The sequence below is a fragment of the Garra rufa genome, chromosome 15, assembly GCF_049309525.1.
Source record: "Garra rufa chromosome 15, GarRuf1.0, whole genome shotgun sequence".
NCBI classification, from domain to species: domain Eukaryota; kingdom Metazoa; phylum Chordata; class Actinopteri; order Cypriniformes; family Cyprinidae; genus Garra; species Garra rufa.
The window spans coordinates 13,819,414-13,837,702 of record NC_133375.1 but is presented as its reverse complement, the minus strand read 5'-3'; the positions used below and the strand labels follow the sequence as shown (position 1 = coordinate 13,837,702).

Below are 18,289 nucleotides of genomic sequence, written 5' to 3'. Positions count from 1 at the left end.
GGTTGTTTTTAACACATTTTTTTTTTGAGAGTGTAGAGAGTGAGTGTATTCATTAGCCTTCAGGGCAGGTCAAAGTCAAGATGTTTGAGTGAAATGGTAAAACACTGCTCTCTTGTGGACATTCCCTCCTCTAGAATGCTGAAAATACTATATTTAGTCATGAACTGATGCTTGTTTCAAAGGTTAGAACACTGGTGAATATAATCCCCCACTGGATTAGCACTGAGCATTGATTTGATGTTGCTGTGAACTCTCAAAATAATTTGTACAACTGCCTCAAATTAGCTGAAATTGTATTTAAAGTGGGCAGCAGGAAAGATCCGACTATGAAGGACACGTCTGTTTTGTGTTTTCCCAAAATGCAGAGGCTTCACTCAAACAAATTGGTTTTGTTGTGGAATGTTCCTCTTGGTGGAGTTCCAGTCTGCACTTGAAGGCTGTTATAATTTGACTAATCCAGGAGATTATGTTTTGGCAAGCGGATAGTCCTCATGTTCTCATGATCAGACACTAACCAAAACAAGATTTGTATTATGTATAGTCAAAAAATAGCTAACATTAACTTGGCATATTAAATCGTTAGGAACAGTTATGGTGCCCTTTTAAAGACTATAGTTAGTTTTATATGTGAAAGACCATTATTACACTAAAGTAAGACATATGAGGATTAAAATGAGTGTTGGAGTTCACGTTTATTGACTGTTGTTATTGAATGTTATGGAAACAGGGGAAAAAAGAAATGTAACATGAATGAAACATTGAATATTACATACACTACCAGTGTACGAACAGTAAGATTTTTTATTGTTTTTTAAATAATAATCTTCTGCTCACCAAGCCTGCATTTATTTGATCCAGAATACAGCAAAAACAGATAGGCTATATTGTAAAATATTTTTATTTAAAATATTTAAAACAACCGCTTTCTCAAAAACAGTAAACTTTTGAAATGTTTTTACTATTTTAAATAACTTTTCTATTTGAATGTGTTTTAAAATGTAATTTATTCATGTGATTTCAAATTCAAAGTTTTCAGCACCATTACTCCAGTCTTCAGTGTCACATGATCCTACAGAAATCTTTCTAATATGCTGATTTACTGTTGAGGAAACATTTATTATTATTATTATCATATTAAATATAAATATTTAAAACAGTTGAGTATTTTTTTTTTCCAGGATTTTTTGATGAATGGAAAAATCCACAGATCAGCATTTATCTAAAATAAATAGCTTTTGTAACATCCAAAGATTGGAGTCAGTATACTTTTTATACTTAAAAAGTATATAAAATATAGAAATTAATACTTTTTTAGTAAGGATGCTTTAAATTGATCAAAAGTGACGATAAAGACATTTATAATGTTACAAAAGAGATAAATGCTGTTCTTCTGAACTTTCTATCCATCAAAGAAACCTGAAAAAAATCTACTCAGCTGTCTTCAACATAATAATAAATGTTTTTTGAGCAGCAAATCAGAATATTAGAATGATTTCTGAAGGATCATTTGACTGGAGTAATGATGCTAAAAATTTAGCTTTGAAATCACAGGAATAAATTACATTTGAAAATATATTCAAATAGAACACAGTTTTTTTAAAATAGTAAAAATATATTAAAAAAATTGTTTTCGACATACTTTGTATCAAATAAATGCAGGCTTGGTGAGCAGAAGAGACTTCTTTAAAAAACATTAAAAAATCTTACTAAAAACTTTTGACTGGTGGTGTATATTTTATATATGTTCAAATATTATATAGATAATTAAAATTATTTTTTATAAATTAACTAGTGATATGTTACTAGTGATATAATTAATGTTTTGAATTACTTATGACAGTTATTATAAACTTCATTATGTTTTCTAAAAATGACAATCTAAAAGTGGATGTTGTGGGGTTTTTTCACATATTTATGATTATATCATCATAAATAAATATACAGTAATTGGATTAGGTACACCTTTGTCCAAAGATTGCAATTCATTTTATAATTTCAAAAAGAAATTAAACAAAATAAACCTCGTCAGAAAAGATTGTTAGCTAATTAAGAAAAATAAATAAATAAATACATACATAACAAACGAATAACATCAATGATAGGCCTAATAATCATAATAAACAGTCGTCCTGTCTTAAAATTTAATTCGCTCAAAAACTAAAAGGACTGCCTGAAAAAAGAAAATTGGGGTATTATTAACCGCTCCACTTTGACTGATGAATATAAAACCTTTCTAATAACAGAAATAATATGAATATAAGTAAACATTTTTCATTCACATGTTCAAATGTGATACTGTAATAAGGCCTATATTAACGTTTAATTTCATGAATTTCATAGTCATACATAATGACAAATCTCGCCTGTAAACCAAGAGCGCGCTAAACGTCATCATGTTTCTATAGTGATGATGCTTTGCGTCAAATAGCCTACATTTCGGTTGACACAATTAACAAATAGCCAGATATCACTACTTTTTTTTCAGACCGATAACTCGGCACTAAATATAGCTCGACTTGTGTACGTGCGTTTCACCTGCGCCAGAGGCCCTCAGAAGTGCGCGCCCGTGTGTTTTCCTCAGTATCCCGGCATGCACCGCTTTATTTAGTGTTGTATCTCCGGGAGATGACAGACACAGCCCTCTCTCTCTCTCTCTGCTCCAGCGAGGAGACAAAACCCAGCAAATCTCTCCTCTCAACAGCCCGCAAACAGCAGAACCGACCCCATCTCTACCCATCAGACACAAATTAATCTGAGCCCGTCTTTCTGGTAGGTGTCGGCCGCTTCTTTGCGCTTCGCTCCCGGGGTAATACGCGCGGAGGGGCAGTCGCATCTCAGCTGCACCTGCTCGGGCTCCAGCCGCTGACTGAAACAAATAAGCGATGTTTTCAAAGAAAGCCTACTGCTCTATATTGTTTTGAAAACAATACTGTCACATTGATTTCAAGTACGCAATTTAGCACTTGTGTTAATATAGGTTGTTATTGTTTACTGCTTGTTGCGTATTTTCGGACGGATGAGATCATTAGCCTTTGGCTGGTTATTATGACAGTAACTAGAGACGATTGTGAAGATGCATGTTATAAAGTGGCACATAGATGTTATTGAAAACATTTTTGACATTGAGAGATTCTGGTTAATTCTTTTGGATGTCACGAAATTAATTTTTAGATCATTTCTGTTTATTTGTCATGCGTATAATATTGCATACTTAGAAAATTGCTTTGAAGTCATTATGGATTGTTTTAGTTTTTATTGATGTGTCAAGTCAGTTATTTGAAGTCATATATTAACAAACAGATGCATATGCAGTATTGTTTTGGACACGTGCTGTCGTTTCTGCAATGTTCACAGGTTTTGAGTCAAAACGCAACACATCCTTTTGTGTCTCTAACCTTGTGAATGTTTTCTGATGTAATTATATTAATTTTAGAAAGGTGGTTTATCTTGTTGATTGTTGCGCTGTCCGCAATGCAGGTGCCGTTTATGATCCTGCTCATCCCCAGCCATTCTCACGTGCATGTGTTGATGTGCACTGTCCAATCAGAGGCTGCCATGAAAGTCCCACATTTTATAAATTATATTTTTGTATTGTCTTCATGTATGTAGTAAGTCTTATGGAAACGAAAATCAGTTATGTTTATAATATTTAAACTGATGATCAGTTGTTATTAACCTGCTGGTGTTTTTGTGCCAGGCAAAACATGTCATCATACTAGCTTACATCATGCAGGAGTATGTAGTGGGTGTGACTACATACTGAGGCACTGGATTTTGGATGTTTGTATGTACGAAGTGACTATTGGCACTAGGATATTACAGTGTTTTTAGAGTCTTCTCTAAAGCTGCAGCTCATTGATTATTAATGCAAAGGAAGGAGAGAGAATTTGGAGGGCAAGAAAGAGAGCTGTTAAGGGAGAGAGTGAGAGATAGTACGGGGAAGAGAACAACAGAGTTGAGTACTAATGTCAGGGGGATTCTTTTGTCTCTTGTGGAGCGGGGCGGGGGAGGCCTCACCCTCTGACTGTAGGGACCAACATCAGTCAGATCAGAGCAAATGTCAGCATCAGCACTCTAAAATGTCTACCAGCCCATAAATGGCTCCTAAAGGAGGGGTGTGAGGGAGTGAGTCTTCACATATGCCGTGGAATATCACTTCTGAAGGATGGTCAATGCTCCCAGCGCCTGTGATTTAACGGTTAATTTACGGTAAGCAGATGGATGCGGGATACAGATGGTGATGGGGTGCACTCTGTTTCTGATGCTCACTTGATGCTTCATCAGCTTGGTAATAAATGTGTTATGATTTGGTTATTACTATAGGGCTTATCTTTTGAAATATTGTGTGAATTTATAGACTAGATAGTGTGCAGTAAATGCCAAATAGGATGTCTACAGTCTACAGTCAAACCAAAATTTATTCAGACACCTTTCTCATATTATCATAGTTTATTCGCTATAGTTTAGAAAATGGTAATAAAATATAAGAACTCAGAGTTAAACTGTGTCAGAACAAATTCATCTTGATAATGTCAGATAAATTTGATAGAAAGGTAATGGATTACAATCAACCAAAAATTCACAGACAACTGTATGACAATATTTACACAACTATCAATACTTTGTTGACCAATTACCAAGCAATGCTTAATTTTGTTCAGTCTACACTATAAAAAGGTTGCAATTAAAGAAAAAAACACTTATGCAAAACGTGGTCAGGTTAAAGTGTCTGAATAATTTCTGGTCCCAACGTTTTATCATTTTTACTGGTAGTCCACTGTATGAGGAATTTTTGGTTATAATTTGTCACACTTTATTTTGCTATCCTCACTTACATAAATAAACTATATTGTCCTGCACCCACTAGTAAAAAAGAAATCCAAAATTATATTTGGTGTCTGAATAATTTTTGGTTTGACTGTACATTTTTGCAAAATGTATTTATACATGCAGAATCCAGCTGAAATCAACACTTAAACAGCAATGACTTTTCACACAAATTATGATTTTAGATTAAATCAAATAGATTACTTTTTCTTTGTATTACTTTGTTATGACTTCCAAATGATTTTACCATAATGAATGATTTGTAAACTAACATATTCTGATGTTTGAATCACACATAACCAGTTTCATATGGCTTTTCTGACATGGTAAACTTGCTCGGTAGCTCAGTGGTACTGCACTGCACTTGTAGATTGCTTCGGTATGATAGGTTTAGTTAGGTTTAGTATAGATCAGTGGTTTTCAATCCTGGTCCTGGGGGACCCCTGCTCTGCACATTTTGCATGTCATTATGCATTATCATTTTTTTTCAAATGCTATAGAGCAGTGGTTCCCAACCACATTCCTGGAGGCCCCCCAACACTGCATGTATTCCATGTCTCCTTAATCAAACGTACCTGATTCAGATAATCAGCCCATTAGTAGAGACTCCAAGACCTGAAATGGGTGTGTCAGACAAAGGAGAGATGCAAAATGAGCAGCCTGATGTCATGACGAAAACATACCTGTGGGAACTACCTGTGGGATCTTTTTTACAAGATGCAAAACTCCATGTACGTTTTGTGACAATCGATATAAAATGCCACGCTAAGAGATTGTTCATTTTTTTCCCTGGACCAGTTGAACGTACATATGGTATATTTTATGTGACACTGGTTTTGTACGTGTCACCGCAGTTCTGACGTAAAATGTGTGTTGAGTGCCACTCTAACTCTAATGCTATGTGACGTTTTAATATAACATACAGTTTGCACTACACCTAAGTCTACCCAATAGTATGAACAAAAGCGAATGTGACATAAAAACGCAAGTTTAGCTCATTTTTCGATCTCTCATCTTTCAGCTCTTTCATTGTGAGTCATGTTTTTCACAGGATTCATACCAAAGGATTATACATCCTGAGTCCAATGAGCTACCTTGTAACTTGTTATGTGTAAGAAAGTGAAACATATGGAGCTGTATTCAAAACGTATAAAGGTATGTTTTCGTCATGAGATCAGGTAGGATTAGTTCACTTCCAGAATAAAAATTTCCTGATAATTTACTCACCCCCATGTCATTCGAGATGTTCATGTCTTTCTGTCTTCAGTCACAAAGAAATTGATGTTTTTGAGGGAAACATTCTAGGTTTTTCTCCATATAGTGGACTTCAATGGTGGCCAACAGGTTGAAGGTCCATGCTGCAGTTTCAATGCAGCTTTAAAGGGCTCTACACAAAAAAATAAAGGCCTTATCTAGTGAAAGATCTGTCGTTTTCTAAAAAAAAAAAAGAAATTTATATACGTTTTGACCACAAATGCACGTGGTTATTAGCTCTGCGATGCGTGTCTTCATGCATTACGTAATCACGTTGGAAAGGTCATGTGTGATTAGTTCTTCGTCTGTGTACTTTGGTTAACAAAAGGTAGGGTATGGCTAAAAAACTCCATCTAAATTTTTCCTCCAACTTCAAAACCATCCAACATCGTTGTTTTACCTTTTTTTTTTGTAAAGGGCATTGACTTTCTTTGCATGTTTGCTTTGTAAAAACTTTGTCTGTACTTCCACCTATGTCACGTGTGACCTTTCCAATGTGATTACATAATGTGTGAGGTTGGGCTGGTGCAAGATGAGCATTTGTTGGTTAAAAAGTATATCAGTTTGTATTATTTAATATAATGACTGATCTTTGTGCTAGATAGGACCCTTATTCCTCAGCTGGGATCATGAGCCCTTTGAAGCTGCTTAAAAACGGCAATTCGGACCTTCAACCTGTTTGAAGTCCACTATATGGTAAAAAATCCTGGAATTTTTTTTTTTTTTTCGAAAACCCTAATTTCTTAGCATCTGAAGACAGAGAGACATGAAAATCTTAAATCACATAAGGGTGAGTAAATTATCAGGTAATTTTTATTCTGTAAGTGATTATCCTTTAAACATGGAAATAAGCAGAAGTGGAAATCAAATAAAACAAAGAAATCTTATGTAAAATTAATATTACCTATTTCAGATGCTGCACTAATTCTACATCACTAATCAAAGCAATACATTTGTGATGTTGATGTTGATGTTGACGATGTTCTTGCTCACACTGAAGCTTCATAGGATGGTCTTTGGATCATCTCACATGCTAGAGAACATCATCAGGTTTTACACAAACTTGTGGAGTTCAAGTGCTGCTGTTATTGAAGCAAAACCAAATGTTAATACTGTATCTCATTATACAGTATGATGTCATTCTGATGTCATGATGGTGGCTGCTGGGAAGCTCTCTTGTTTCAGGAAGGTGGTAATACTATAGATGACATCATCGCTTACAGTTCTACCTTAATATCGGTATTGCTCATAGTAGGCATACAAACTCCTTCATATGCTTCACTTATCATCATTCATAAATTATTCATAGTTTTTGCCCGCTCCACGGAGCCTCGTAGTCTCTCTCTTTCTGTCTTTAAGTAATGGAGGTCATCTGTCAGTGTCCTTTGTTATGTAGCATAGCTGCCGTCTTGAGCATTACACAACACTTTTTTTAATCGTTTTAAGCACGGCAGGTTTGACCGTGGCAAAGTCATTCTCACTGTGTGTAACATCTGTGTGCTTGGAAAGAGAGATCAGATATGCTATAAATGACACCCAGCTGATGTTATAAAGTGGATTGTGTAGGTGTCTACCTGATCTCATGACAGAAACTTACCTGTGGGAACTTTTTCGCAGGATGCGAAATACGTATCAATAAGTACACATCACTGCCGTTTCTAACAGAAATTAACACTAGAGATGGTAAAACAGCGAGCAATTGTAATCACTTTCGTACACTGTTATGTACAGCTCCATATGTTTCCGGACATAAGCTTGCTCTGTAACTTAGCTGGCACGGAATTGGACTTAGGATGCAGAATCTTTGGGTACGAATCCTGTGAAAAACACAACTCACAATGAAAGAGCTAAGAGATGAGAGATCGAAAAACAAGCTAAAACAGCATGCTTGCGATTGCGTTTTTAAATCTTTTTTTTTTTTTCATACTATCGGGTAGGTTGCAAATCGGATGCAAAACTTTACATGTTGTTTGCACATTAATGTGTGTTGGCAGTTTGTGTACACAACCACCCTACATTGATAAAAATCCACCCAGTGGTATTTTTTAATCTTTAAAAGTAATATGCCTTCTTTAAAATCAGGTCATTCTCAGCTTCTTGTCATTGTGACGAAACACAGTTGATTGACATGAGTGTATTACCTTAGACCCGCCCTCACCGAGCTGAAACAGTGCGAATACGATCGCCATTGTGTGACTCAGGTGCAGAGGAAGACTCTAATTGAGTGATTGAGGTGTTCTGTTGTTGGATCTAATAATGAACAAAGCAGTAGTCATTTACTGCCGACATCTGAGCTGCTTAAGAGGCAGAGGACAACGTTACTTTCGTTTTTAAAAGGAAAGCACGATCCCGATCTACATATGCATCTATGTTCGTGTGAATCATTCGCGATGCAGCTTCACCCACAGCAGAAGTGAGTATAATGTCGAGTTCAGACTGCACGATTTTCAAAGCAATCGTGTCACAGATGTTTTGACACTGCATGACTATCTGGGGTAGCATTCCGTCGCTGCTGTGTTCACACTGCACGATGGATCGGCGACAGGGGGTTTCACACTGCATGACTTTACAATAGGAAGAATAGCCGACAACTTTGTCCCGGTCCGCAAACTACATCTCACAACCAAACACACGCGAGAAGTGACATGGAAACAACGCGAGGTTAGTCGTGCAAGTTCTACCAGAAAGACTCGGGAGAATTTATACTATACCGATTACGTATATGTAGAAGCTCAGCAAGCAATCAGGTTCTTTGGCGTAGGCCCCGTTCGTAACTCGCATTCAGAGGGTACGGAAACAGCGAGTCCCGCCTGAAGACGAAGGCGGGGGCGCCGCTCACCCCCCGCGGAGTCAGGAAGGGGCCAACTGGTGATGGTGGGGATTGAGGAAAGACGATCTGAAGTCTTCACGAAGGAGGGAATAGCCTGATTGATAGTGATGTGGTAAATAGAGGGATGACCCAGCTTGTTGGAGTAGAGGAGTTGGAGGAAGATTCCATCTTGGTGGAGGTGGGGAGGATGGAGGTGCTGGAGCGACAGCATCTGCGAACTAAGACATGGTAAGCGCTACCCTTTAAAGCTACAGTAAATGATATGATTGGGAGATGAGGAGGTAATTAGTGACGCGACCGATTGAGTCTTCCTGGCAGAACTTGCGCTAGCTTCATTTCTACCAGAAAGACTCGGGAGAATTTATACCGATTACGTATATGTAGAAGCTCAGCAAGCAATCAGGTTCTTTGGCGTAGGCCCCGTTCGTAACTCGCATTCAGAGGGTACGGAAACAGCGAGTCCTGCCTGAAGACGAAGGCGGGGGTGCCGCTCACCCCCAAAGATAGGTGGACTTAAGGATCCACCGGAACGGGGCCCACCCCCAAAGGACGGTTTTAAAATTACCTAATCGGTCGTGAATCCTGGGGTTCCTGGCTTAGATGGAGAAGAAAGAGAAAACAAAATTAGATTTAGACGAGTGCCATTCATGGTTATATTAATTGACCACTAGCCGTCTTTTTTTTTTTTTTTTAAAGCTATCGTGAAAATGACATATGCTCCTGGTATCCTTGATTGCGACGTGAAACAGGGCCGTCCTTTGATAGAACACGTGGCCCACGGGCCATCTTTGATAGAACACATGGGCCACAGGCCATCTTTTGATAGTACACATGGGCCGCAGGCCGTCTTTTGATAGAACGCTTGGGCCACAGGCCATCTTTTGATAGAACGCTTGGGCCACAGGCCATCTTTTGATAGAACGCATGGGCCACAGGCCATCTTTTGATAGAACGCATGGGCCACAGGCCATCTTTTGATAGAACGCTTGGGCCACAGGCCATCTTTTGATAGAACGCATGGGCCACAGGCCATCTTTTGATAGAACGCATGGGCCACAGGCCATCTTTTGATAGAACGCATGGGCCACAGGCCATCTTTTGATAGAACGCATGGGCCACAGGCCATCTTTTGATAGAACACATGGGCCACAGGCCATCTTTTGATAGAACACATGGGCCACAGGCCATCTTTTGATAGAACACATGGGCCACAGGCCATCTTTTGATAGAACACATGGGCTACAGGCCATCTTTTGATAGAACACATGGGCCACAGGCCATCTTTTGATAGAACGCATGGGCCACAGGCCATCTTTTGATAGAACGCTTGGGCCACAGGCCATCTTTTGATAGAACACATGGGCTACAGGCCATCTTTTGATAGAACGCTTGGGCCACAGGCCATCTTTTGATAGAACGCTTGGGCCACAGGCCATCTTTTGATAGAACGCTTGGGCCACAGGCCATCTTTTGATAGAACACATGGGCCACAGGCCATCTTTTGATAGAACACATGGGCCACAGGCCATCTTTTGATAGAACGCATGGGCCACAGGCCATCTTTTGATAGAACGCATGGGCCACAGGCCATCTTTTGATAGAACGCTTGGGCCACAGGCCATCTTTTGATAGAACGCTTGGGCCACAGGCCATCTTTTGATAGAACACATGGGCCACAGGCCATCTTTTGATAGAACACATGGGCTACAGGCCATCTATTGATAGAACGCATGATTGAATACACGGGCCGTCTTTTGCTAGAACGCATGATTGAATACACAGGCCATCTTTTGATAGAACGCATGATTGAATACACGGGCCATCTTTTGATAGAGCGCATGGGCTACAGGCCATCTTTTGATAGAACGCATGGGCTACAGGCCATCTTTTGATAGAACACATGGGCTACAGGCCATCTTTTGATAGAACGCTTGGGCCACAGGCCATCTTTTGATAGAACACATGGGCTACAGGCCATCTTTTGATAGAACACATGGGCCACAGGCCATCTTTTGATAGAACGCATGGGCCACAGGCCATCTTTTGATAGAACGCATGGGCCACAGGCCATCTTTTGATAGAACGCTTGGGCCACAGGCCATCTTTTGATAGAACGCTTGGGCCACAGGCCATCTTTTGATAGAACGCTTGGGCCACAGGCCATCTTTTGATAGAACACATGGGCTACAGGCCATCTTTTGATAGAACACATGGGCTACAGGCCATCTTTTGATAGAACACATGGGCTACAGGCCATCTTTTGATAGAACGCTTGGGCCACAGGCCATCTTTTGATAGAACGCTTGGGCCACAGGCCATCTTTTGATAGAACGCTTGGGCCACAGGCCATCTTTTGATAGAACACATGGGCTACAGGCCATCTTTTGATAGAACGCTTGGGCCACAGGCCATCTTTTGATAGAACACATGGGCTACAGGCCATCTTTTGATAGAACACATGGGCTACAGGCCATCTTTTGATAGAACGCTTGGGCCACAGGCCATCTTTTGATAGAACGCTTGGGCCACAGGCCATCTTTTGATAGAACGCTTGGGCCACAGGCCATCTTTTGATAGAACGCTTGGGCCACAGGCCATCTTTTGATAGAACACATGGGCTACAGGCCATCTTTTGATAGAACACATGGGCTACAGGCCATCTTTTGATAGAACACATGGGCTACAGGCCATCTTTTGATAGAACGCTTGGGCCACAGGCCATCTTTTGATAGAACACATGGGCTACAGGCCATCTTTTGATAGAACACATGGGCTACAGGCCATCTTTTGATAGAACGCTTGGGCCACAGGCCATCTATTGATAGAACGCATGATTGAATACACGGGCCGTCTTTTGCTAGAACGCATGATTGAATACACAGGCCATCTTTTGATAGAACGCATGATTGAATACACGGGCCATCTTTTGATAGAGCGCATGATTGAATACGCGGGCCATCTTTTGATAGAACGCATGATTGAATACACGGGCCATCTTTTGATAGAACGCATGATTGAATACACAGGCCATCTTTTGCTAGAACGCATGATTGAATACACAGGCCATCTTTTGATAGAGCGCATGATTGAATACGCAGGCCATCTTTTGATAGAACGCATGATTGAATACACGGGCCATCTTTTGATAGAACGCATGATTGAATACACAGGCCATCTTTTGATAGAACGCATGATTGAATACGCAGGCCATCTTTTGATAGAACGCATGATTGAATACACGGGCCGTCTTTTGCTAGAACGCATGATTGAATACACAGGCCATCTTTTGATAGAGCGCATGATTGAATACGCAGGCCATCTTTTGATAGAACGCATGATTGAATACACGGGCCGTCTTTTGCTAGAACGCATGATTGAATACACAGGCCATCTTTTGATAGAACGCATGATTGAATACGCAGGCCATCTTTTGATAGAACGCATGATTGAATACGCAGGCCATCTTTTGATAGAACGCATGATTGAATACACGGGCCATCTTTTGATAGAACGCATGATTGAATACACGGGCCATCTTTTGATAGAACGCATGATTGAATACGCAGGCCATCTTTTGATAGAACGCATGATTGAATACGCAGGCCATCTTTTGATAGAACGCATGGGCCACGGGCCGTCTTGATATCTTTGGTATTTACCATAATTACGATAGCGCATGAAGGCAGCATAAGCTGCAGCCACTTGAACCTATAGCTTGTACAGCTGTTTGACGGAAGTATAACCCGCAGGCCATCTTGCTTTAGTAGCTAGCCATACAATTCGTGAAAGTGCCAACCGCTTGGCAAAACACCACCACCAGTAGAAAAATAGGATTTTACCTAGATCGAGACTGGAGAGCTTGCTGGGCTCCGAGGATGGAGGTACGGGAGCGACAGCATCGGTGAGCACCTTGGGTTCGTGTCGACGCTCGGCCGCTCGGCTCTCTCCGGCTCGGGTTGGCGCGTGTAGCGCGAGCTCGCTGGCGATCAGAGCCTCATGCCGCCGCTTGAGCAGCTCGAGCTCACAGATTAGCCAGACTGAGCTCTAGCCGCTGCTTCTGTCTACCGCCGCCAGCGAGACGACGGTACATTGTTACGACTCCTGCGCCGCAAACACATCCGCAGAGGGGGAGAACCGCACGGTTCACGTTAAACTATGCCGACAGCCGTTTTTAATGAAGTAACCATGGTATCCGTGATAAATCCTGTCAGTTTGAGAGAGTTAACGGCTCTGCTCCTTGCAAACTGCGGCTGGATTCCAGTTTCACGGCTGTGTGCTGGAGCGACAGCATCTGTGAACTCAGACATGGTAAGCGCTACCCTTTAAAGCTACAGTAAATGATATGATTGGGAGATGAGGAGGTAATTAGTGACGCGACCGATTGAGTCTTCCTGGCAGAATTTGCGCTAGCTTCATTTCTCACGTGAGACTGGTATTATTATAAAAAAATGGTAGCCCGCAAGAAGCTTGTCATACAAATTGTATGTGCACTCATTTGCAGCGAAAAGAAAAGAAGCCGAAGCTATTCTTGTTGATATTGTGGTCTATACCTTCGTAACTTCATGCCAAATATCTCACGGGTGTCGGCGACATGTCGGCGATTCTCTCAGATCGCGTCTTTGATAGTTCACACTGTGTGATTGTCACTCGCGTGAATGAGCACCGATTTGCCTGTGATTTCGGGCATTTGTCGGCGATTTCTCAAAACCTGTCGGCGAGTCAAAATCGGGGCTAAAATCATGCAGTCTGAACTCGGCATAAGGGTTTTTTATGCATCTTTGCAAATGGCCTTTCTTAATAATGTGCTTGTTGGCAAGTTTCGCAGATAAACGCGGCTAAATGCCGCTAAACGTGGCTAAATGCGGCTAAAGTAAACATTACAGCTCGTAATACCTCAGCAGAGAGTGGCGGGGCAAGCAGAGCTCATTTGCATTTAAAGGGCCCATGCGATAAAATAAGCTGATATTTTAACCAAAGTATATTAGAGACTTTTCATTAAGACCCTAAAGAATCATATGAACTTGTGGAAAATGGGAATCTGATGACCCCTTTAATTTTATAAAGCTACAAGAATACTTTTTTATGCAAAGAAAACAAAAACAACAACTTTATTCAACAATTCTTCTCCTCAATGTCACCTCAGCGCTTCACGACACATGGTACTCTCGTCGTTATAATCTGCATAATGACACCAGGGACACTCGGAGGAGAAGAATTGTTGTAGTAATTATTTTTGTTTTCTTTTGCACACAAAAAGTATTCTTGTAGCTTCATAAAATTATGGTTGAACCACTGATGTCACATGGACCACTTTAACGATGTCCTTACTGCGTTTCTGTGCCTCGACCGTGGTATGACCCTTGCTGTCTATGGAGGGTCAGAAAGCTCTCGGATTTCATCAAAAATATCTTTATTTGTGTAAGTTGAACAAAGGTCTTAGGGGTTTGGAACGACATGAGGGTGAGTAATTAATGATAGAATTTTCATTTTGGGTGAACTGTCCCTTCAATGGTGTGATAGGGCAAGATGGCAAGAAAAAGAGAGAGGACACATGAGGAAGGAAGACAGCAAGTGAATTAATAAAAGAGCTGGGTAGAGTCTACTGACTGTCTTCTCTGTGCCGCACCCAGCGTGAGCCCAGGCTGGCATTACTCATTCATGCTCATAGGCTTTTCATGAGTTCCACTGACTCGCAGTCCTTGAACATCATCTCTTTACCCACACTGTCCATGTTCAAATATATGTATGTATGTTTTTTTTTCCAGAAACCAACAGTGTTTTTGTTTTCCCTTTCAGTCTTTAGAGTGAATCCAGCCTGCTGCTTTTCCCTTCCTTTTGTTGTGTCTGTCTTGTGGAGGGCTGTGGTTAGTCTGTCAGAGTGAGAGTGTGTTTAAGGCATCTGCTGCTGTCTTCTGATCAACCACACTGCCATTTTTGGCTGCTCCTTTTTCTCATTTTCAACTTGATCTCATGAGAAACGTGACCGTGCATGTTTTGTAAACCTGAAAATAAGTTTCTGTATAAATCACTGCAGCGTCAAGATGAAATGTCCACCGTGTGGCACTAAAAGTGATTGGTTTTCTCCCATAAGGTCTAAAAGTCTAAATAGTGTTTTATTGATTTTTTTCAAGCAACCGGTAGGAATGCATTTTGTCCTAAAGCTACAGTATAACCTGAGCACAATCCTATTCACGACAAAATTTAAATGTCTTTTTTAAAGGGTTGGTTCACCCAAAAATCAAAATTCCTGTCGTTCAAACCTGTAAGACGTTTGTACATCTTCAGAACACAAATTAAGATATTTTTGATTTGGTGCAAAGAAAAAATAAATAACTTTTTAATCATCAAAAACATCTTAATTTGTGTTCCAAAGATGAACAAAGGTCTTACGCGTTTGGAGCGACATGAGGGTGAATAATTAATGACAGAATTTTCATTTCTATGTGAACTAACCCTTTAATCTAAAATTCCAATTTTCACAATTTAAGTCATTATTAATTAATAAAGTTGTAGTACTTCTATACCACTTGTGTGTATTTCACTTAGAAACTGCAGTAGTTTGCTCCTGAAGTAACGTTTTTCACATTTTGTAGCATCACGTTTTTCCCCATGAGAGCAGGTAGCTCATTTTCGTCATATAGCAGAGTGAATGTGAAGTATGAATAGCAATGTTGCATTATCATGATAGGAGGAAGTGCACCCAGAGGAGAGAGTCTGCCTTAAAACGATGGAGGCAGTAAGATCTCTGTTAATTATTTAAACTACACAGGCCTTTATGAAGACCCTTTTGCCAAATCAAAGCCTTTCTTAAGAAGTCATGAAGAGGACATTTTTTATCTTGTGGTAGAAGCAGAACAAATTTTTTTACATGGAGTTAGATTAATACATTAGCCCACAAGTGAGTTTATTTGTGGGAAGTACAATATGGAATATGATATCAGGATGGGCCAAAATGTTTTTAAAGGCTCATATCATGAGAAATTATATTTTCCTTGATCTCTGAAATAAGAGAAGAGTTTGATGTACTTGATCAACTCAAAACTTGAAACTCAAAACTCCCAGTAAAATATCCTTTATTTAAACTAAGATACTCATCAAAATAGCATGACTAGAGAATTTGCATGAAAGTCTTAAAGTCACAGAAGCAAAGCAAAAAAATTTCATAAAATAATCAAGGCTTGTTTTTGACACTTCAGCACAGTTTTTTGCTGAATGAGTGCAAGGAAAATTCACTTTTCCATTTATATGCATCATTATATAAAGGAATAAAAATACATTGTTACAATATTGATTAGTCTGTATTAACATTAATTGTTAAAAATACAACTGTTCATTGACAGTCTGTTAGCTCAGGTTCATTAAATAACATTAATAGATACAAATTTAGATTTTAGTAATGTATTAGTAAATGTGTAGTAACTAAGATTAATAAATGCTTTAGAAGTATTTTTCATTGTTATACTAAACCGCAATAAAAAGAGTAAAATAGTGAAATGTAATTATTATAAATAGTATAATTATTTTACATATTTAAACATTTTATTTATTACTGTGATAACAAAACTGAATTTTTAGCAGCCATTACTTCAGTCTTTACTGTCAAATTATCCTTCAGAAATCATTCTAATATGCTGAAAATTTTGTTCAAGATTCTTTGTTGAAATAAAGTTGTAAATAGCAGCATTTATTTAGCTGTTTTATATATATAAATAAAATATAATGTAGTGATAATGTTGTGTAACACTGTAATAGTCTTCGTCACTTAAAAATAAAAATAAAAGTATTAATTTCTTAAAAATAAATAAATATGACCCCAAATCTTTTGAACAGTAGTGTGCATACTATATATTTTAATACTTATAATTTTATATGTGACCCTGGACCACAAAACCAGTCTTAAGTCGCTGGGGTATATTTGTAGCAATAGCCAAAAATACATTGTATGGGTCAAAATTATTGATTTTTCTTTTATGTCAAAAATCATTAGGAAATTAAGCAAAGATCATGTTACATTAAGATTTTTTGTAAAATTCCTACTGTAAACCTATCAACATGTAATTTTTGATTAGTAATATGCATTGTTAAGAACTTAATTTGGACAACTTTAAAGGTGATTTTCTCAGTATTTGGATTTTTTGCACCCTTAGATTCCAGATTTTCAAATAGATGTATCTCGGCCAAATATCGTCCTATCCTAACAAACCATACATCAATAGAAAGCTTATTTATTGAGCTTTCATATGATGTATACATCTCAGTTTTGTCAAATTTAACCTTATGACTGGTTTTGTGGTCCAGGGTCACATATTTGTAGCGGTAGGCAAAAATATATTGAATAGCTCAAAATTATAGATTTTTTTTAATACCAAAACTTATTAGGGTATTAAGTATCATGTCCCATGAAGACATTTTGTAAATTTCCTACCGTAAATATATTATTACCTAATCTTTGATTAGTAATATGCATTGCTTCAGTTGGACAACTTTAAAGGCTATTTTCTAAATATTTAGATTTTTTTTGGACCCAGATTTTCAAATATCGTCCAAAATGTAATCCTAACAAACCAAACATCAATGGAAAGCTTTTATTAAAAACATTATCATTATTAAAATTGACCCTTATGACAGGTTTTGGGTCACATATTTCAACACGTCCATACTTGTGAGACAAGAAATGGTAAAAGACTAATCAAAGAAAATGAATGGCTAGATAAAAAGCACACTGTATCATTGATAATTACAACATTGCTTAATTTCATGGACCAGCACAGTTATTGCAATATCACGAATATTCAATATATATCCCAGCCCTACTTAAAATTTTAAGTGGATCAGAAAACGTCAAGGGAAAAACATAAAATGATGAAATATGTATGATATGACCGCTTTAAGAGTGCTTTGGGACAGGAGATGATCCCTGAGCAGTGCAGGGTCTGAGGAAAACCAGCAGCCCAGCGTTCACCCCCTTAAATCAATACTCCCACATACAGTATCTACAGACTGTCTCTCGCTTCTCTGCCTCATTTGAAAGACATTACGTAATGTCAAACCATTATGCTGTCATTAGATAAATATAGCTCTTTGTCCTCTCAGACAGAGGGACGATGATTCGGGGAAGGGATAGTGATATCCAGAGTAAACAATTTGATTGCTGTAATGTATTTGTTTGTGTAAGTATGACAGTCTGCTAACCTCGCTATATGGCTTTGACTTCATTGTAAATATCTCATGAGAGTTTAGTCCTGATTACACAAACATGTATATGATTTGCTGCTAGTGAATTGTGACCCCATGTCCCTGTTATAAAGAGTGTTCCCTTCCGGAGGGAACTCTACGCTGCGTCCTGGTTCAGGACACTTTGGGAACCGCCTTCAGCGT

At 38.8% G+C, this 18,289-nt stretch overlaps 1 protein-coding gene across 1 annotated transcript in view; it reads left to right on the top strand.

Moving 5' to 3' along the window:
- The first annotated feature begins 2,633 nt into the window (after positions 1–2,633).
- ccdc92 (coiled-coil domain containing 92) overlaps positions 2,634–18,289 on the top strand; it is a 36,133-nt gene continuing 20,477 nt past the window's right edge. The window contains exon 1 of the mRNA XM_073819672.1: positions 2,634–2,769. The gene's annotated coding sequence lies outside the window, so the exon portion shown is untranslated. The remainder of the gene's footprint in view (positions 2,770–18,289) is intronic.